The following is a 19,724-nucleotide window of genomic DNA, read 5'->3' on the forward strand; positions in this document are numbered from 1 at the left end:
GTCATATCCTATATCACTTTCTGTCAAGATGTGTGTACCAACAAAGACATTTCGCATGTTCATTAACAAGCCGTGGTTCACTGCCAAACTTCATCAAGTTCGCCAGGCTAAAGAGGATGCCTATTGAAGTGGGGCTGGGGCCATGTATAATACACAATATAATTTACACAACAAGTGAGGCTGGACGACACCACCTCATGCACCACCAGCACTGGCGCACCGCAAGGATGTGTCCTCTCTCCGCTGCTCTTCTTTCTCTATACGAACGACTGCACCTCAATGCACCCAGCTGTCAAACTCCTGAAGTTTGCAGATGACACCATATTCTCATTATACTTGGTGACGACTCTGCATATCGACAGGAAGTGGAGCGGCTGGAGCTGTAGTGCGGCCGACACAACCTGGAGCTGAAAACACTCAAGACTGTAGAGATGATCGTGGACTTCAGGAAACATCCTTCGCCACAGCTGCCCCTCACGCTATCTAACTTTCCTTTGTCAACCGCCGAGACATTCAAGTTCCTGGGAATTAGTCTCTCATGACCTGAAGTGGAAGACGAACATCAAACAACATCAAACAACATCCTCAAAAAAGCCCAGCAGAGGATGTACTTCCTTGGGATTCTGAGGAAGCACAGCCTGCCACAGGAGCTGTTGAGGCAGTTCTACACAGCAGTCACCGAATCAGTCCTGTGTTCATCCATCACAGTCTGGTTTGGTGCTGCCGCAAAAAAGGAAAAACTCCAACTGCAACGGATAATCAAAACTGCTGAAAAAATTGTCGGTACCCCCTACCCACCCTTGAGAACTTGCACGCTGCCAGAAGTAAGACAAGAGTATGCAAAACCCTCTTGGACCATCCACATCCTGGTCACCACCTCTTCCAGTCACTATATATATATATATATATATATATATATATATATATATATTGTATCGGCATTACTGGTAACCTTCCATTGCTCAGTGACTCTGTGCTATGTTTTTATGTCTCAAAAGTATTTTCTGTCAAATGGCTGTCTCTTGTCGTACTAGACCGGTTCCAACTACCGGAGAAAAATTCCATGTGTTTTTGACATACTTGGCAAATAAAGATAATTCTGATTCTCTTAATTCGTAGACTGCGGAACGTGCACCGGAGCGCAAATGGTACACATCTTGAAATTCATTCCAGCGCATGTTTGCCTTGGTGGCAGACCGCTCTGCACCAAGCTGGGTGGTCTCGGTGCGGCGAGGGTATATCCTTTGGCTTTCGCCAGGAGCATGTGACATTTTGATGACTGAGGACCCTATTGTTAGTGTGCATCTTCATAGATATACAATCTATCTGTGCCAAGATGGGCGGTGTCAGGGCAGCAAGGGTGTGCCCTTTACAGATGCGCTTGGCGGAGTGAGATTTTGGTGTCAGAAAGTCTGTCTAAACTTAAGCCTGCTGATACTACATCTAATAAGTTGTGGTGCGGGGATCTAATGCAATATTTGTGAATCTGATTGGCGCACATGCAGGCAGACAGACAATGCGAGGTCTTCGGACATATGGTGGATGAAAGATTTTCAACATTTTCATTAATCACCGTCAAAATCAATTAATTGAATGCAGTATTATTATTTATTACATTTTTTTAATCCACATACTGGCAGGCACGCCGCTATGGGGTGTCGGGGTGGGAGGGTGTGGAAATGAATGATCATTTGAGGGGATATGATATGGTGGTCTTATTCACTCTCATTCACACAGTCAAAGGCAAAGTGTGCTTACCTCAGCTGTTTAAATTGTTACTCATCGTTTAAGTTTACTGTAAAACTGACATGAAAAACAAGAGAATTAAACATTGTACAGTATATTAAAAATGGCAATGTTCAGCCAAACCTTATATTCTAAGGAAAGACTGCTAGCTTAATGCTAACTTATCATGCAAAACGCTGTAAACAGGGTAACAGAGATGAGCACAGATCGGGGTGTCCAAACCTCTTCCTGCAAGGATTGTATATAGAAAAATCAAAGGATGTGAGGGCCATTTTGACATTCTTCACCTTAGTTTCTTAAACGTGCTACAACCAATTCATCACACTTAGTTTTTGGAAAAACTATGTCACAGCTTTCGGTTAAAGGTAATAAGGCAAAATGTTTATTACTATTCCAGGATTCTGGGGTGTCCTGGGCCATGTGTTCCACCAGAGTAGTTGCTCTTCACATTAGAAAGATGAGCATTTTTAAAGCAGTTACTTAACTTACTTGAGGTGTTGTGTTACTGTCTATAACAGAATTTCTTTTGGCAATAAGGAAAAGAGGATTGCTGTTAATAAATACTTGGAGTCACTCTCTTTAAAAACCAAAGACCAAGTCCGAAACATTGGTGTACTGATAGATTCCAACCTGACTTTCAACAGTCATATCAAATCAATTACTAAAACTGCCTTCTACCATCTGAAGAACAAATCCAAAGTGTGAACGATTGCATGTGCCAAGCAGACCAGGAGAAGCTCATCCATGCTTTTATCTCAAGTAGACTTCACTATTGTAATGGTCTTCTGACTGGACTCCACAAAACGAGCTTTCAACAGCCGCAGCTCGGGTGCTGACCGGAACAAGGAGGTCAGAGCAAATTACTCTAATTCTAAAGTCTTTACGCTGGCTTCCAGTCAGCTTTAGAATAGATTTTAAAGTTCTGCTACTAGTCTACACTGTAAATCACTAAATGGTTTAGGTCCTGAATACATGAAAGAAATGCTAATGGTATATAAACCCAGTAGGACTCTGAGATCGACAGACTCAGGTCAAATAGTGGAGCACAGAGTCCAAAGCAAATATGGTGAAGCAGCATTTAGCTATTATGCTGCACAAAATATGGAATAAGTTGCCAACAGAAGTGACGTCAGCCCCAAGTGTGAATGTTTTTAGTCCAGCTTAAAAACACCTTTTTTTTTTCTCTCTCATTTTTAGAGCATTTCCACTCTTAAATTATATTTCTTGCACTGTACGCTGTTTTAATTGTACTATTATTTTAATTGTTTTCTCTTTGTTTTAATTGTTTATAAGCTGTTTTTTTTTCTTTGTTTTTGCACATTTAGTTACCTTGTGTATGAAATGCGCTATATAAATAAATTTGCTCTGCTTTCATGATCATTGTTATATGTTCACAAATCGGACCTTGGCAAGGAGCAGTAAGTGGAGCAAACGATTTTTGTTGTAAAATTGAATTGTCTTTAATCACCAGCGTGTTATGAAGAGAAATTTGGACACTTTTTATTGTAGAAAATCTAGAAGTTCTAGAAAATGTGGAGCAGCTCTCCATGAAACCATTTTATTAGAAGTTGTAGTAGTAGTTGTCAGGGGCGTTGCAAACCCACACACTTTTTTTCGGCAACTTCACTTATTAAATAGCGTTGCAGGCCTTATCAGAGATTTATATGCTGTGGGGCCCGCAAATGGTCCCCAGGCCATAGTTTGGATACCACTATCTTAGATGTTATGATAAATCTAAAACTTAAAACTACTTATACTTTAACACATATGAAGAAGCAACGTAAAGAAATATAGCATTCAACAATACTCACATAGGCATGTATTTTCTCTGCTATGTGGGAGCAACAAGTATAACTATTGCAGATGACAGTATGAGTTGAGGACCTCTCTTCTGTTAATTACGCTGCATCTGTTCCAGTAGACCTTATTGCTGACCGGCACGTTGCAGCACATTGTGGTACTACACTGAAGGTGCACGAATTTAAATACGCACTTGCATGTATAAGGTAAAAAAAAAAACATGAAAACATATATTTTAAAAAGTTGCTTTAAAGTCCACGGTATTAAAGAGTCTGCGAACGATGAACCGCGGTATAGCAGCGGTTCACTCTCGCTATAAAAATAAATTGTGAATGGTGACTCGCAAATAGGTTCACTGTAAATAATTGTGCATGTCACCAAATTATTGTCGGTAAGGAATCTGTGATTTCTAATTCAGTGTCTCTAATATAACACAAAAACAACCCCCAAGTGCTGTGAGCGCAACAACAACAGCAGCAAGACTCATCTGGGTTTTAATGAAGATGATTGTCTGTGGGCCAAGGTCACCATCAGTTCAATAGTAAGTCCAGAGGAGGTCACTGTTGCGTGATTTCCAGGCGCCAAGTCTCAGTTCTTGTGTGTGCGTGTGCATGTGACGCACGCTCAGAGGACGCCAAGGGAGAAGGGAAGTGGAGGGGGCGGGGCTTGGTGGTGAAAGCCACGCCCCCTTGCGATGATTTCATATTCAATGAGGTCGGAACAGACGAGGGCAGACGTCAGCACAGTGACAACACGGACTTCATTCACCTAAACACCGGCCGACATGCTTCATGGATGCGTCGGTACATCCTCTGTCAGCCAGTCAGAAGAGTTGGTCCACTTTCTAGCAGCCTCCTGTGAACTTTCCGCGTCTCCGGCAGCACGCAGCCGCTATGGAGGGATACCGGTGCGGCATGCAAATACGTACTCTGACGTCGGCGATCATGTGGCTTTTGGCGTAGATCCTCCTTGTGATCGTCGATTTTTTTTGTCCCCCCACCCCCCCCACTCCTGTCGCCTGTTGTCTGCCTAGCTACTGAAGCTACACTGTTTTAAACAGCTTTTCGCGCATTCTGGCGCTTTGGGATTGTAACGCACGCTACCCGAGCATCGCGACGGAACAGTGGACAGGTAAGAAATAATTGTACTTTTCATTTAGCTAAAAAAGTCCTGCAAGTCAAAAGTGCACGGAAACGTATTTGGCTGTGGAACAATTCTCTCTCCTCAGCCTTTGCACGTCTGCAACTAAATATTTAACTTGTCTCGCCGCGTGAACTTTGCTTGCCTGCTTGCTTTTCTCCACCTGCGCGCTAAATGTGTCCGCCAAGTTTTTGGACATTTTTTGGTGCGCCTCCGTGTTCGAGTTGGACACTGACACGCCGTCGCCGAGTCGAGAGAAGGAAGGAAGCCAGGCAGAGAGTCTGGGAACGATAAACGTCGGGTCTACTTTTCCTCCAATTCCTCCTCTTCCTCCTCCTCCTCAGTGTGTCGACATAACCAGCAAAACATGGCCGTCCTCTGCCGACATGTTGTTACGTCGCTGAGAAGGAGGGGAACATTTGGGGAAAGGGAGAGCGTTTTCCCCGCGCCGCTATGTCACACCTGCGGCGGGAAGAGAGCGTCCTGGGCTCCCCCGCAGTCGCATCCGCACAGGGGTCTGAGTGCAACTTTAGGAGTCCCGTGTTGTTTATCCCCTTCGAATTGTGATGTAGGCGGTGTAACGCGGTCAACCGGTGACGCCTCCTCCCTGTCGAGCGAGAGCAGGCTGAGGCTGCGTGCAGACTCAATGACTGGGGCTCACTTTCACCGCAGTGGGCCGCTGCAAGACGCCAGGGCAGGCGCGGTTCTTTCTCGTTCCAATGTCAACTTTGGGACAAGCCTCCCCGCTTTAGCACCCTGCGATTCTTTGGTGGTGGTGGGGTCTTTACATCCCAGCCCCGTCTAAAATCAGAAACTGAATCAGGCAAAAACAGTTGGCACAAGAGCAGACCCATAATTCAGATTTTTGTTCAATCTGTCATCATGGGAACAGAACATTTATCATTTTAAACTGATGGCAGGACAGCTTCATTAAGTCCCTAAAACAGTTGGCACAAGAACAGACCCATAATTCAGATTTTTGTTCAATCTGTCATCATGGGAACAGAACATTTATCATTTTAAACTGATGGCAGGACAGCTTCATTAAGTCCCTAAAATAAACAAAATGTTAAGTGCAATTAATACAAAGCTTCCTTTAAAAGATTTTGTCAGAGTTCAACTGTACTGCATCATTGTGTAGAGATGAGCCAAAATATTAGAAACACCTTTCAGTATGATGCAGTGCACCACTACAAAACCACACCCACAATCAATGTTGGGAAAGTTCATTTTCTACGCAAACTAGTTCAAAGTTCTGTTCACTGTTCCAAAAATGAACGAGTTCAGTTCATAGCTCATAATTCAAAATTGTAAGCTATGTTCACCAGTCAAAAAAAATTTAACTTGTTCATAGTCATTTTTGTTTTCTTCTCAATATGTTGCTGATGGGCTAATCCCCTTAAAATACTGTCCTTTCATTTTCCCATTGTTGCCACCCTTTCAATCCACATTAGTAGCCAGCTGCAGTGTTCAATTTACAATCTCGAAAAACGTGTTCCTTGAATGGTCTTTTTGTTTTGTTTTTTTAATGAGGAATTAAAACAAAAACAAGACTTTTGTCCTTCATGTGCACACAAAAAACACGCAACACAGTATGACAAGAAGGATGGTGAAAGGACTGATAAGTTTGCATTCCTTGCAGCTCTGGTGATTATATTGACAACGTATTTGATCTATTCTTATATTACAAAACATAAATTCCATATTATGACTGATTGTGCAGAGTTTTACCTAAAGCAATCTGATACAAATCATAATTTTCCTCGTAATCAAATTTTACAATTATGTAATGTATTACAAAAGAACCACAGAAGGACACATTCACTCCGATTTCCGCAGTAAAGTTCAAAGATCCGTATTGTAGTGCATGACCAAACCATAGCATTGAAGGAAACAAGTGAGTGGGCACAACATCGAGATGAGTTTTACCCCAAATGATTAAAGCAAATTTGTTATATTAGAAGTGTGCATCACAATAGTAGCCCAGTAGGCCTACCCAAGACGTAGCTCTCGGCTTCAAATAGGTTGGTGTCCCCTGCATTAGACTGTGAAAATGGTCATACAGTTTTGGCCTGTCCGTGAATGTAACATATACAGAATGGGTTCTTAATTGTAGCCTTTTTGTGGTTAATTTCTCTGTAATAGGGTTGTTTTTTCCCAATCTGCTACATATGTGTGATTTACTGGGTATTTGTTTTCTAGAGTCTTCAGTTCTATAAAGTAGAGTAATTCTCATGATGGTAATTAATGCCGTATGCTGTGTGCAATTGGCTTCACCAAATGTACACAGTCACTCTTGGGGAGCTTTGTGCATCATGACATTTTGCACAGTGTGAGTGTCAGATACTTATCTGGATTGTTATCTGGAATGACATACTTCCCTTTTGAAGAAATATGATGTTAATGTGCCAACACTCCACTCACACCGGATGACTAAGATTCTGTTTGTGAACACCCACTGTTCAACAGCAGCACCCAATCACCCGGAGATCTAAGTGGGTTTGATCACAGCGCAGTTAACCTACTGTCATACGTTCTACCTGTAATTCCTCAGGGTATAAACTTGTCGCCTCACACTCCTGCTCTTTACATGTGAAGAACTATTTGGCTCATGTTTGTTCACATGTTCCCCATGTGTGATGTGCCTAATCTGAGATAATGTGTAATTTATAGTGACAGCAGGCTCGATTCTACTGTTGCGATAATAATTCAAAGATCTCTTGCTGATCAAAGTAAACCACAATTTTTCTGGACGTTCATCTGATGTTTTCTGCATGGAAAATAAACAAATTAGCACTTTTAATATAGCTACATCCTAGAATAATTAAATCCATACAAACGCAGGATGATGATGACAGATGTATTTTGTGGAGGGGGGATGGAGCGATAACAGAATTTCTCAAAGGATTACACACAAGTGTACAGATGTTGTGGCATCATCATTGCTACACAGAGAGCATTTAAGTTCAACTTAAAATCATTTTGTTTATTGCTGTTGATGTTTGTGCAGCGGCTCACACAGCTGGTTTCGTGCAGCTGGGAGGGATCAATTGCAGCTCAATTCACAATCAACCGGTGTGTAGCCCGCCTCTCTCCCCAAGTCAAGTGGGATAGGTTGTACGTGACGTGGAAAAGTAGAAAGCAGTACAGAAAATTAATGGATGGACCCAGGCATGAATTGTTGCAATTTTTTTTTTTTTTTTAAAGTTTGATCTTACATGACAAAATCTACTGTATGCAAACTGTTGTTTCTCAGTGTTATCTCTGTGTGGAGCAACCTCTAGGAATGTCACGGCCAAACATCCAGCTGTGAGGTGATCCACTCTGTTGCTTCCTGGAGGTATTTCCTTCTCTCCTTTAGTCAGTGGGTGCACAAGTCTCAGTCAGATTTTGTGGAAGAGAAAATCACTATGCATGAAGAGCCGCTGTCAAGTTTTGACCTGTAAACAGAATCAAAACACAAAGATCCTTTGGCTCCATCAATTTAGAATGTAGTACTTAAATGTTATATTTACTGTTTTGGATTAACAATGAACATTCAGTCGAATGAGCTCAAGGCATTTTGTTAGTTTTGTTTTTGTTGTCTTCTGCACAATTATATAACTGATTATAAAAAAGCTACAACAATTAGTGTCCTTAGTTCCTAAAAACTTATAGAGCGTTGTTAAATGGAAAGGTGATGTAATACAGTGATAAACGTGCCCCTATCCCAGCTGTTTTGTAATGTGTTGGAGTCATCAATTTCAAAATGAGTGAATATTTGCAAAAAACAATTTTATCAGTTTGAACATTAAATGCAGAGCTGTCAAATGTTGGCGAACGTCTGTATTTTGTTACCAAAATGACCGTTGACTCGTTACTGGCGTAACACTGATTTTTACGGATATTTGGGCGGGGGAAGTCCAGCGTCTGACATTACCGGCATGTCCAGGTTGAACAGCTGCTTGGTGCACACTATTTTATTGCACCACCCGGTTGCCAAGCCGCAGAGGCTAAAGTTCTCTTTGCGTCCGGTTTTAACGCATTGTAAGCTACTGATCATCGTCATGGTAGTGAATAAAGCTAATTCTTGCCAGGGTTAAGTGTCACGGAGGGAGGAAGAGGAGTGAATAGGCGAAGACGATGTCAAAGCCATGCTACTTGCTAAGCTATCGTTACATGCAGTCGCAAAACATCGAATTAAGTGATTTGGTGATACAGGTGATACATATAGGTCTGGCTGGAACCGCGTCTTCGCGGAAAGTCACCAGCAAAATAACAGGCCAAATAGTACGTGTTTTAGAGATGTAAATATAAAATAACACACAGAATGCCACGTCTGAACCGAAAATTAATTAGTATGTCACTGCACACGTCACTGCAGGACATGGGAATTAATCCATAGACGGAGATGTTTTTGGTGATGGCATGTCAGAATCTCATATCCTGGTACTTTGATTCAGGCTGCAACTGCATCCGCCATTACAAGGTTGATGTAAGCAAAAACATTAAAATGACAAATATTGAAGCTGTAATTTTTTAACGATTGTGGTTATGACTGCCGTATCGGTATTGTTCTTGACAAAACTTTGAAAATATGGAAATTCAGACAAATTTTGACAAATTTTTCTAAAAATGAATTTTTATAGGTTGTCAGCACTGTAATTGTATAGTGTATTCAATTGAATATAGGTTGAAAATGATTTGTAGATCATTTACTTTTTACAAAAATTCCCTCATTCATTGTAATTTGGGTTTGTATAATGGGCGTTAATTATCCGTGATTTTCATTATTCGCGGTCCAGCCCGGTCTCTATCCCCCGCGAGGGGTCTACTGTATTGTATGACTGAATGGTTAACGGCACTGTGATCAAACCCACTTAAATTGCATTGGAAAAACATATCTTTGTGTTGATTCACGTTTTTAATTTATGTATTTATTCATTTTACCATGTGGTTGGAGGAGTTTGGTGTGGGGAAAAACTTGACTTGCCTGTACAGAGCTATTGACCCCAACCCCATCAGACACCTTTTAAAATGCACTAGAACAAAAACTATGAGCCAACATAAGTGACCTGGCCATTCAAATGGCTTCTAAGTGATCTGACAAAAAAGTTCACTGACACACTCCTATATCTTGTTGCTATTTTTAAAAATTCACAAGAATTGACAAATCACTCCTATATCTTGTTGCTATTTTACCTGGAAGGAGGAGACAAATTGCATATTGCCTTCTATTTTCACTTCCTGTAAATTTAATTTCCAAGTGTCCCAATATTTTCACTATTTGCCTATTGTGAATGTCAGTCATGCGATACAGAGCGCAGTTTGATGTGCCTGAATACATCTGTAACACGTTGTGTGTGTGTGTGTGTGTGTGTGTGTGTGTGTGTATTGAGATACAGCACTTAGTTTAAAGGCTTGTAGTTGACTTTTTTACATTTGTCATATAGGGAAACAGACACTCTCCCTTTTTAATACTTGCTGGTGTTGCCATTATTGTTTGTGTGGTCATGCTTATTTATTCCATGGCATATAGCCATTCCATCTATTTTAGTCTTTTTGGGTGACTTGCAGCATTTTTTTTTTCCACAGACATCAATAGCTTCCAGCATCCGCTGACTCCAGATCAAGCATTCAAATCAAGTTTCAGGCCGCCTTTATGAAACACAAAAACAAGTCATAGCACATTTGGAGGATGAATGTGCTCAGCTTGGCATTGTGATGATGTCACCAACAGTAATGCAATGCTTTTGTTTCAGGTTCTCAGACGTGTTGTTTAGTGACTAATGCTCCTAGTGAAGTTATGTCATCACCTGTTTTATGAGGCTGAGAAGGTGTTTGCACTAGGACCCGGGAGAAGTTGGGAAGAACCAGATGGCGAGTTTATTTAGTTTTATTTTTTATCTTGAATGTAAATATTTGGTATAAAAATGATATTTCCAAATTATAGCACACAAACCAGAGTTTTCCATATTATGAACATAAGCTATTGTAGAAATATCAGAAACACAGAATCCTGTGGTTATGCCAGAGGGGTGTAAGGGAAAAACACAATTTGAACCAAAGAGACAACACTGTATGCAAAGCTATGCTATCTATTGGTTAAAAACACAAGGTACTGCAAACTCAGACTCAAAAACATCAAGTTGAGTGTTGTGTAATATATACAGCAGTGCACATTTTGATCTGCAGATGCAATTTTTTTTGTAGCCATTGGAGTCTTTCTCAACTGTGAAGATTGTCTCCCATCCTTCAGATTTCAAGTTTTGGAGAAGGCAAGGAGAGACAGAGAGCGTTCACTGACACTCACTGCACTGCATCACGTCAGCCGCGGGCACAGCAAAACCACCCCAACCCCCACCTCCCCTAATAGCGTGAAGAGGAGACAATTTGCATGTGAGGAAGGCACAGAGTGACAGGTGCAGAGATCTGATCACACGGTAATGGGGAGACTCGTACAGTACATACAGTTTTCCTTGTGGAAAAGTGGTATCTGCAATTCGTCTTGATGTATCCACATAGACGCAAAATCATTTGAGCTGATGATGACAACATTGTTACCCTGACCTAATTTGAAGGCTGCTAGATTAAAAATGAGCCTCCCCTGTTCCTTTTTTTTCACGACAGAAAAAATGCTATTTTCCTACTTGGGGTAGTTTAGTTATATCTGACTCCGTCACAAATATCCAAGCACTGTCTTTCGTGGTGTGAAAGACAGTACAAGGTGGAGTGTAACTTGAAGCTAGCTTGCACATAGTGAGACACATGAATTGGACACTTTCACTATAGAGCAACTTTAAAAGAGAGTTGAACTAGAAAAGCACTCCAAGTGTAGAAAACTGTCAAGGTTGAATAAAACAAAAGTGAAAATAATCATACATTGCCACATTGTGGTATGCATCAGTTTCTGCAATCAACCGCTTGTGCTCTGACAAGATCAAGGAGATGTCTGGCAATGAATGTCCTTCATTTTGTACTGCTAACATCCAGTTAAATCCTGGTAGAACATAAAATCTTTTAATTCAAATCCACTATACTGTAAGTCATCTTAAATGGCAAGCCTAACTCCATACCACAAACGATTGTGTCATAAACAGGAGTGTGCAAGATGACTGTGCTATAGCAGTTGATTTTGGGGCAGGAGAAACTCTTACATTGTGAGACAAATGGGAAAAAGAGGAAAATATCCACAACTGTCAATTTATTTGTTACTGTATTTAGAATTTAGAAGGACCGTCTGGTTCATGAAGAATGTCGAGATGTTATGATGAGGCAGCCGGGGGCCAGTAACGATACCATTGTGACTTTGCAAAAAAAGAGATACTAAATGACCCTTTCCACATTTTCATTTCTGCCAAAAATAGTAATAGGTTCTTGGCTCGGCTAATTTGCCATCTCCCTATTAAAACAATTGTAGAAGTCTGTTACCTTTCTAAAAACAAAGGGCAATCAAAACCATACTTTCCCCTCATGTTTGTGTACTTGGTGGAGGTAGAAATGTGTTCACAAAGGGTTAGGGGTTAGCACTTTCTTCACCGGGGGGACTTGCTTTTGGACTTCCTTTTGTTTTGCCTTGCTGTCTGCAGTCAGGTCGGTATTGTAAATGAGAAACTGTTCTCAATTAACTTACCTGGTTAAATGATGGTTAAGTACAGTAGTTAATTAATAAAATAGAATTAAGCTTACCTTTAAAGGTCCCGTATTTTGGCTATTTAGACCTTCATAAAGTAACTCTCTAACATGGACAGTATAAAGGTGTTAATTTCATTTCAAAATACGCCTTGGTTTTGTCATACAGTATGAGTGTCCGGAAAAGGCTCCTCTGACAGCTACCTGTGTTCGACCCACTTTTCTATCCACTTTGTCCATATTTGGCCAAGACCCTTTCCTTTGATTTGTTGCCTCCATTTAGAAGAATCACTTGTGAGAGCTCATGTGTTGGTTAAGTTGACTGAGCTGGCTCGGGAGCTGAGAGGTAGGCGGAGATTTTTGCTCGTGACGTAGAGGAGATGTCTGGAACTCAGGAATGTGTGGATGATTTAAATTCATATTTCACGTTTACTGAGGCACCATAGAGCCAATATTACATCCTAAATACAAAAACAAGTTGGTTTGTACGTATGTCCATTTTAAGTGGTGCATAAAGACTGTACAGCTTTGAAAATTTTATTTCAGGTAGTTCTTAAATGTTCTACTACTGCTACTTGCATTGCTGTCTACTGAAAAGAAGTGAAAAGAAACCTGGAATTATGCATTGAGTTTTTGCTGCTTTTTCCTGTTGTACTGAACAGAGACCCCAAAACCGAGGTATGTACTGTACCCAACCATGGCTTCTGTGAACTGTTACACCCCTAGTATTTATGACTACTGAATATAGTGAATCTCCACGATTGGAATAAATTACAGCTGCATTTACTTCCACATTCTTTTATTTAAACAAAAGCGCTCACTTGCTACCCTAATGAGGTGATAAATATATATATTGTAATAATTTCTAGTTTAGCTGGTTTGGGTTTTGCATCATTATGTGGTTGAAGTTCATATGTATTCATTGTGCTATGGCCAAAAAAAAGAAAAACCTACAAGGAGGAGATACGTGATTGACTGTATGCTCACCAAGACAGATCGAGTGTCAATTTGCATAACATATCAATCATATAATCATGACAATCATATCAGAGTTTTTATTTGCCCAAAGTTAATGAGTTAATCACTCAGATTGCTTGTTATATTGGCACTGGCACTTTTCTTTTTGTTAATTTTTATTGTTGCAATTCATTTTGCAGGCACCCAGGAGCCTCAAGCTCTAACAGCGGCTATTAAGTTGCTTTTCTGTACACAATTTGATAAGAAAATTATATTTCTGTTGTACATAAGTAAAATACTGTGGAACCTTGGTTAAAAAATTCAATTGTTCTGAGACTCGAATTTTATTTTGATTAATTTCAATTGGAAACACCATCCGTCCCAGGCCCAGATTGATTTTGGTGTAGTTACTTCGTGAATAAATACAGTATAATATAGAAATAAGTGAAAACAAACTTCATATTGAAGAAAAAAGTTTTCAAGTTAAGAAACAGTCACTCAATCACAGAGGAACAGCCTTTTCAAAGCATAGAGGCTTTATAGATAATTAGCATAACATTAAAACAGTGACTCCTTTATCCACATCGACTGCCTTTATTCCCTCTTGCCTCTTTTTGTCTAAAAGTTGGATGCAGGATGTGTCGACTTGTCAGGAGAGTGAGGCGCAGGGAAGAAGTAATAGCGAGGCGACAGTTGTTTTGGTGTAAAAAGGTGAGATCTGTTTGATGCTGGATGGTTTCTTGGACAAATAGGCTCAATAATCTTGATACATTTGTTGAGCATAGTTTGCATGTTGGGTTTGCAAACCGGTCTTCAATGTTATTTGTATTTCAGATGCCATAAAATTGATTTCATTCTACACTGAATGTTCTAACTTGAGTTTTTCAAAATCTCCCATAGCCTCCAACAGTGAGGACAGACTGAACATGGTCAAAGCAGTTCATCCATCATCATCCAGTTTCTCTGTTCATCTTAAATCGTGAGACTGTACACAATTTAAAGTGGCTGAAATTCTCCACAGAAGAAACTGTACATTATTATAATTCATCCATTAGACAGTATTTTCAACCTCACCATGACAATGCATGATGTAATGTTGAACACCAGAGACTTCACCCGACTGTTTTGCACCATATAAATGTGTGACTTTGTTAGGTTTTGTGCCTACTACTTTTAGCTTTGCCATTAATATAAAATATGGTTTGACTTATGGTTAATATTTTTACATCTTCCAGCTCTACATAACGTAAAAATTTGTCTGTTTAACATGTTAGTCCAAGTGAAAGTAAGCCTGGTCTGTTGCTGTGCAGAACATAGCACAGCACTTGAGAGCTCAGTGCAGCACTTTGCTTTGCCCTAGAGGAGCCACGTGATGAGGTTTGAATTAATTCTGTGACGGTCCAAAACGCTGCCTCATACACTCCTGCTCGAACACACCATATAAGTGGTGGCAGTGCCTTTCCTCACCCACACAAGGAATTGCCCCTTTCTCTGCACTGGCCAACTTGTTGAACAGGTAGCATGGGGAAGAAAAAAACCCTAGTAGCAATCTTTGATGGGGCTTTAAGTTGATTAAGAAGTCACTTGGTCTATTCATTTTGTGTGATTTTGGGGCTCCAGTTTAAATGACAGATGTGGGTTTTATATACAGTGTGGTTTCGAATTTGTGAGTTGGTGCCACTCAGACTAGTTGTGTGTAAATTAAAAAAAAAGAAAATAAAAGGAAACAAAAATTGTCTTTTGTTTTTTTAAATTCGAATAGAAGAAGAAGAAGAATCACCTTTTATTGTCATGATCATGCATGCATGCACATGAAATTTGTTCTCTGCATTTAACCCATCACAGTGAACACATACACGTTAGTGGGACACACTGGAGCAGGGGGACACGCGCACACACACACACGTTATTTAGGCTAGTATGCTAAGTAATACCATTGATGAGCCTCATGTGAAGGTGGTTTGTTTATGTTGAATAATTTAACTATTGAATGTAGTAATTTAGTTAAAATGTGTTTGTGGCTGGGTACATGCTAGATTATTGATAATTAGTTTTTGTCTGTTTGTGTTGTTACAAACCCCAGTAAATAATCCATTCGGAAGACTAGTGTGTTCTTTTGTGATTCTCCCCATTTTAAGTGTTTTGCTACTGTTCAGTGGCAACTATAGGCCATTACAAACTCCTTTTTTGGAGTGCGGGGGGCCGATTGTTCGCCGATCTTCACTATTTGTGCCAGGGCTCGGTCCCTATCTCCCGTGAATATTGGGGGTTCACTGAAGTATCTGTTGGTTAGTATCATAATTTGGTCAGCAAAATGTATCACCGACCATACAAATATGGTATACGTATGTTGAAACATTGTGACCTGTAATCTTCATACAGCTGCCATTACATAATCATGCATTTTTATAGACACATTTGCTTAGAGTATATGCATTACGAGGGATGTTCTGAGTTTGGGGATGTTAATTTTTTAGCATACATTTAAAGTGATATAGCAGCCTAATTGTATTTTATTCGTTTCACCGACCGAAAACAAATATAACCTTTGGTTACTATGATGCTCCACTGGCATTTATGTCATGACACTGGACCCACAGCATATGTTAAGTTTACACATCATGACACTGCTTTACACCAGTCATATTTTTCAGAGTAATCTGTGAATTTTTAATTTTTATTTATTTTATTTTTTTCTTTACCCTTACACGACTCGCTTCACTGAGTGGGATGTGCTGCTGTGACTCACCCACACTGTCTATTTATCACCTTGCTGCTCCTATAACAGTTATATTCCAGATGGAGTAGTTTTCTGTGGTGTCAAATATAAAGATTAGGACATCTTACAATAGACAATGTCTCTAAATTTCCCCTGTGCTCTTAATTTCCTCTCCCAATACATGCTATTATTCTATCAGCTGTTCATCAATGCATTTGTTGCCACCTTCTGACTGCCTTAAAATGACGGCTGCACTCATATAAGGCAACAGCTGCACTTAAAGCAAAGAAAGAAAAGAAATACCGGCAAGTGACTGTCAGGCTGTGTATTCATACAAGTTTAATGATCTTTCAGACTGTCAGGAGTTGGGGCTCCAGCACAGAGGTCTTTCTGCACACAGAAACCAACTGGAAGACCAAGGTTAGACACACTATAAAGAGCTGGTGGGCTTGCTTTTCTTAGATCCTGCCAAATGTTTGCAATGAAGTTACTTTTTTCATTTGAAATAAATATAACTGGAAAACTTGGACAACTAGCATATCATTGCATAGAAGGAACCATAAAAGTGGTGGATCAGCCCCCTCCCTCTACTGCTGAAAATGGTAAAGCGGAGAGGAAGAGGCTGTTTGTGCCAGTGAGTCCGAAGGCTTTTCTGTTTTTGTTTGAGACAGCTAGTGGTTTTTAATACTTTAAGCTATAAAGTATATTATTCCGAGTCTCTCTGCACTCAAAAGTGACCATTACATGGACATTTCTCCAAAATGACTCAGCCTACTTGGATAATATGCAGTATCTGACATTAACCAGTGATTCATTCAGTCAACACTGAATATCCATATCAATAGCAGTTGTGATCACAGCTTACTAATATGGATGTGGCATAAATTGAATTGCTCATCTGTTCTCCATTGTGTGAGCCCAGCACACAAGTGAGAGGAGTATGTCCAGCTCCAGCGTAATGCTGCCGTTTTTTTCTTCCATCCCCATTTCTACTAAAAAAGAAAGGGCTATGAGTCATTTAGAATTGACCAATAAAATGTTTGTCAATTACATGAAGACCTGTACCATCCATCCATTCATTTTCTGTACCGCTTATTCTCACTAGGGTCGTGGACTTGCTGGAGCCTATCCCAGCTATCTTCAGGCGAGAGGCGGGTTACACCCTGAACTGGTCGCCAGCCAATCGCAGACCTATACAGTGGGTATGGAAACTATTCAGACCCGTTATATTGCAGCCATTTGCTAAAATCATTTGTTCCCCCCCACCCCCCCATTAATGTACAAACAGCACTCCATATTGACAGAAATAAACGGAATGTTTGAAATTTTGCAGATTTATTAAAAAGAAAAACTGAAACATCACTCAGCCATAAGTATTCAGACCCTTTGCTCAGTATTTAGTGGAAGCACCCTTTTAAGCTAATACAGCCATGAGTCTTTTTGGGAATGACGTAACATGTTTTTCACACCTGGATTTGGGGATCGTCTGCCATTCCTCCTTGCAGAACCTCTCCAGTTCTGTTCGGTTGGATGGTGAACGTTGGTGGTCACCCATTTTCAGATCTCTCCAGAGATGCTCAATTGGGTTTAAGTCAGGGCTCGAGCTGGGCCATTCAAGAACCGTCACAGAGTTGTTCTATTTTAGCTGTGTGCTTAGGGTCATTGTCTTAGGGTCATTGTGTGCTTAGGGTCATTGTCTTGTTGGAAGGTGAACCAGTCTGAGGTCCTGAGCACTCTGGAGAAGGTTTTTCGTCCAGGATATCCCTGTACTTGGCCGCATTCATCTTTCCTTTGACTGTAACCAGTCGTCCTGTCCCTGCAGCTGAAAAACATCCCCACAGCATGATGCTGCCACCACCATGCTTCACTGTTGGGACTGTATTGGACAGGTGATGAGCAGTGCCTGGTTTTCTCCACACATACCACTTAGAATTAAGTCCAAAAAGTCTCATCAGACCAGATAATCTTATTTCTCACCATCTTGGAGTCCTTTAGGTGTTTTTTTTAGCAAACTCCATGCAGGCTTTTATGTGTCTTGCACTGAGGAGAGGCTTCGTCGGGCCACTCTGCCATAAAGCCCCGACTGGTGGAGGGCTGCAGTGATGGTTGACTTTCTAGAACTTTCGCCCATCTCCTGACTGCATCTCTGGAGCTCAGCCACAGTGATCTTTGGGTTCTTCTTTACGTCTCTCACCAAGGCTCTTCTTCCCCGATTGCTCAGTCTGGCCGACGGCCAGCTCTAGGAAGTGTTCTGATCGTCCCAATCGTAGTATTATGGAACCTTAAGCGCAGCAGAAATATTTTTTTTGTAGCATTGGCCAGATCTGTCCCTTGCCACAATTCTGTCTCCAAGCTCTTCAGGCAGTTCCTTTGACCTCATGATTCTCATTTGCTCTAACATGCACTGTGAGCCGTAAGGTCTTTTATAGACAGGGGTGTGGCTTTCCTAATCAAGTTCTATCAGTAAACTCCAACACAGCTGGACTCCAATGAAGGTTTAAAACCATCTAAAGGATGATCTGAAGAAATGGACAGCACCCGAGTTAAACATACGAGTGTCACAGCAAAGGGTCTGAATACTTAAGGCTGTGTGATATTTCAGTTTTTCTTTTTTTTTAATAAATCTGCAAAACTGTTAACAATTTTGTTTTTTTCTGTCGATATGGGGTGCTGTGTGTACACTGAGGATACAAATGAACTTAAGTGATTTTTGCAAATGGGTGCAATATAACAAAGAGTGAAAATTTTAAGGGGGTCTAAATACTTTCCGTACCCACTGTAATGTTATTTTCGATTTTGTAAATTTGTTTAGATTTTCCAGCAATTCAAGAATAAATGTAATAACAACCAGCAATGAATTTTGGTCTAACTAGTTTGTGGCCTAAAAGGCTACCATAGGATAGATTTCAAAAGTACCGTGTGTATGAAGAAAGCATGGCACAATTTGTTGTGGGACCATTTCAAATAAATAAAAAAAAAATATATATATATATATATATATATATATATATATTATTATTAAATGCAGAACTACTGACAAAACAGACATAGATGGAAAGTGAATGGAATGAAGTTTCCCAGGCTGTCGAAGTTAATGTGTGAACTGCATTGGCACATGTGGAGCAGGTATTTTCTCTGCAGGTGTTGTCATCTCACTCCTCAGCGTCTTGTCAGCTAGAATATGTTTGTGTTACATTGTGTGCTTTTGAATAAGACGTTTAGCTCAGAGCCTCTGTTTCTACTTCCTTTACAAGGGCAGTTAATTTTTACTTTTTTAAGACCATTGATGGAGTAAAATCTGTTAACGGAATAATTATCTCATTATTTCTGTCATCTGAAGTTCTTCAGTTGACTTCTGGACTGTGGTCGAGAGGTGCAGGGAGACTCGACATGCTGCTCCAACCGTTTTCTCACTGACGTGCAGGCAGTGTATAAGACACAGGGCCTGATTTTACAAAGATCCCAAATAGTGAGCGCTAAATCGCATGTTTACTCTTGTCACTGGTGTGATTTCATTTTCTTTCAACTCCCACTGATCACGAGCAGCGAGGCAGCAGTAGTTGTGCAGGCCATCCGACTTTACATCAAGATACATTTCTTAAGTCCGGATTTTTTATTTTTATTTTTTTTACCTCATGCTGATTTTGGAAATGGGTGGACACAGGTAGGAAGAGTGATACGTAGTGGAAAAGTGTGCCATTATGTTTGGTTATGCTGCCATATTTTTGAGTGATGATTAATGATGATTCTC

General features: G+C 40.4%; 1 protein-coding gene across 2 annotated transcripts in view; it reads left to right on the forward strand.

Moving 5' to 3' along the window:
• The first annotated feature begins 4,268 nt into the window (after window positions 1-4,268).
• LOC133401200 (zinc fingers and homeoboxes protein 2-like) overlaps window positions 4,269-19,724 on the forward strand; it is a 33,457-nt gene continuing 18,001 nt past the window's right edge. Inside the window, exons 1-3 of one of the 2 annotated variants that reach the window (XM_061673893.1) lie at window positions 4,269-4,453; window positions 4,580-4,677; window positions 16,328-16,393. The gene's annotated coding sequence lies outside the window, so the exon portion shown is untranslated. Of the gene's footprint in view, window positions 4,678-16,327; window positions 16,394-19,724 lie in introns of both variants that reach the window. The other variant, XM_061673892.1, reaches the window with a different exon arrangement.

This window comes from Phycodurus eques, chromosome 4, assembly GCF_024500275.1.
Source record: "Phycodurus eques isolate BA_2022a chromosome 4, UOR_Pequ_1.1, whole genome shotgun sequence".
Classification (NCBI taxonomy): domain Eukaryota; kingdom Metazoa; phylum Chordata; class Actinopteri; order Syngnathiformes; family Syngnathidae; genus Phycodurus; species Phycodurus eques.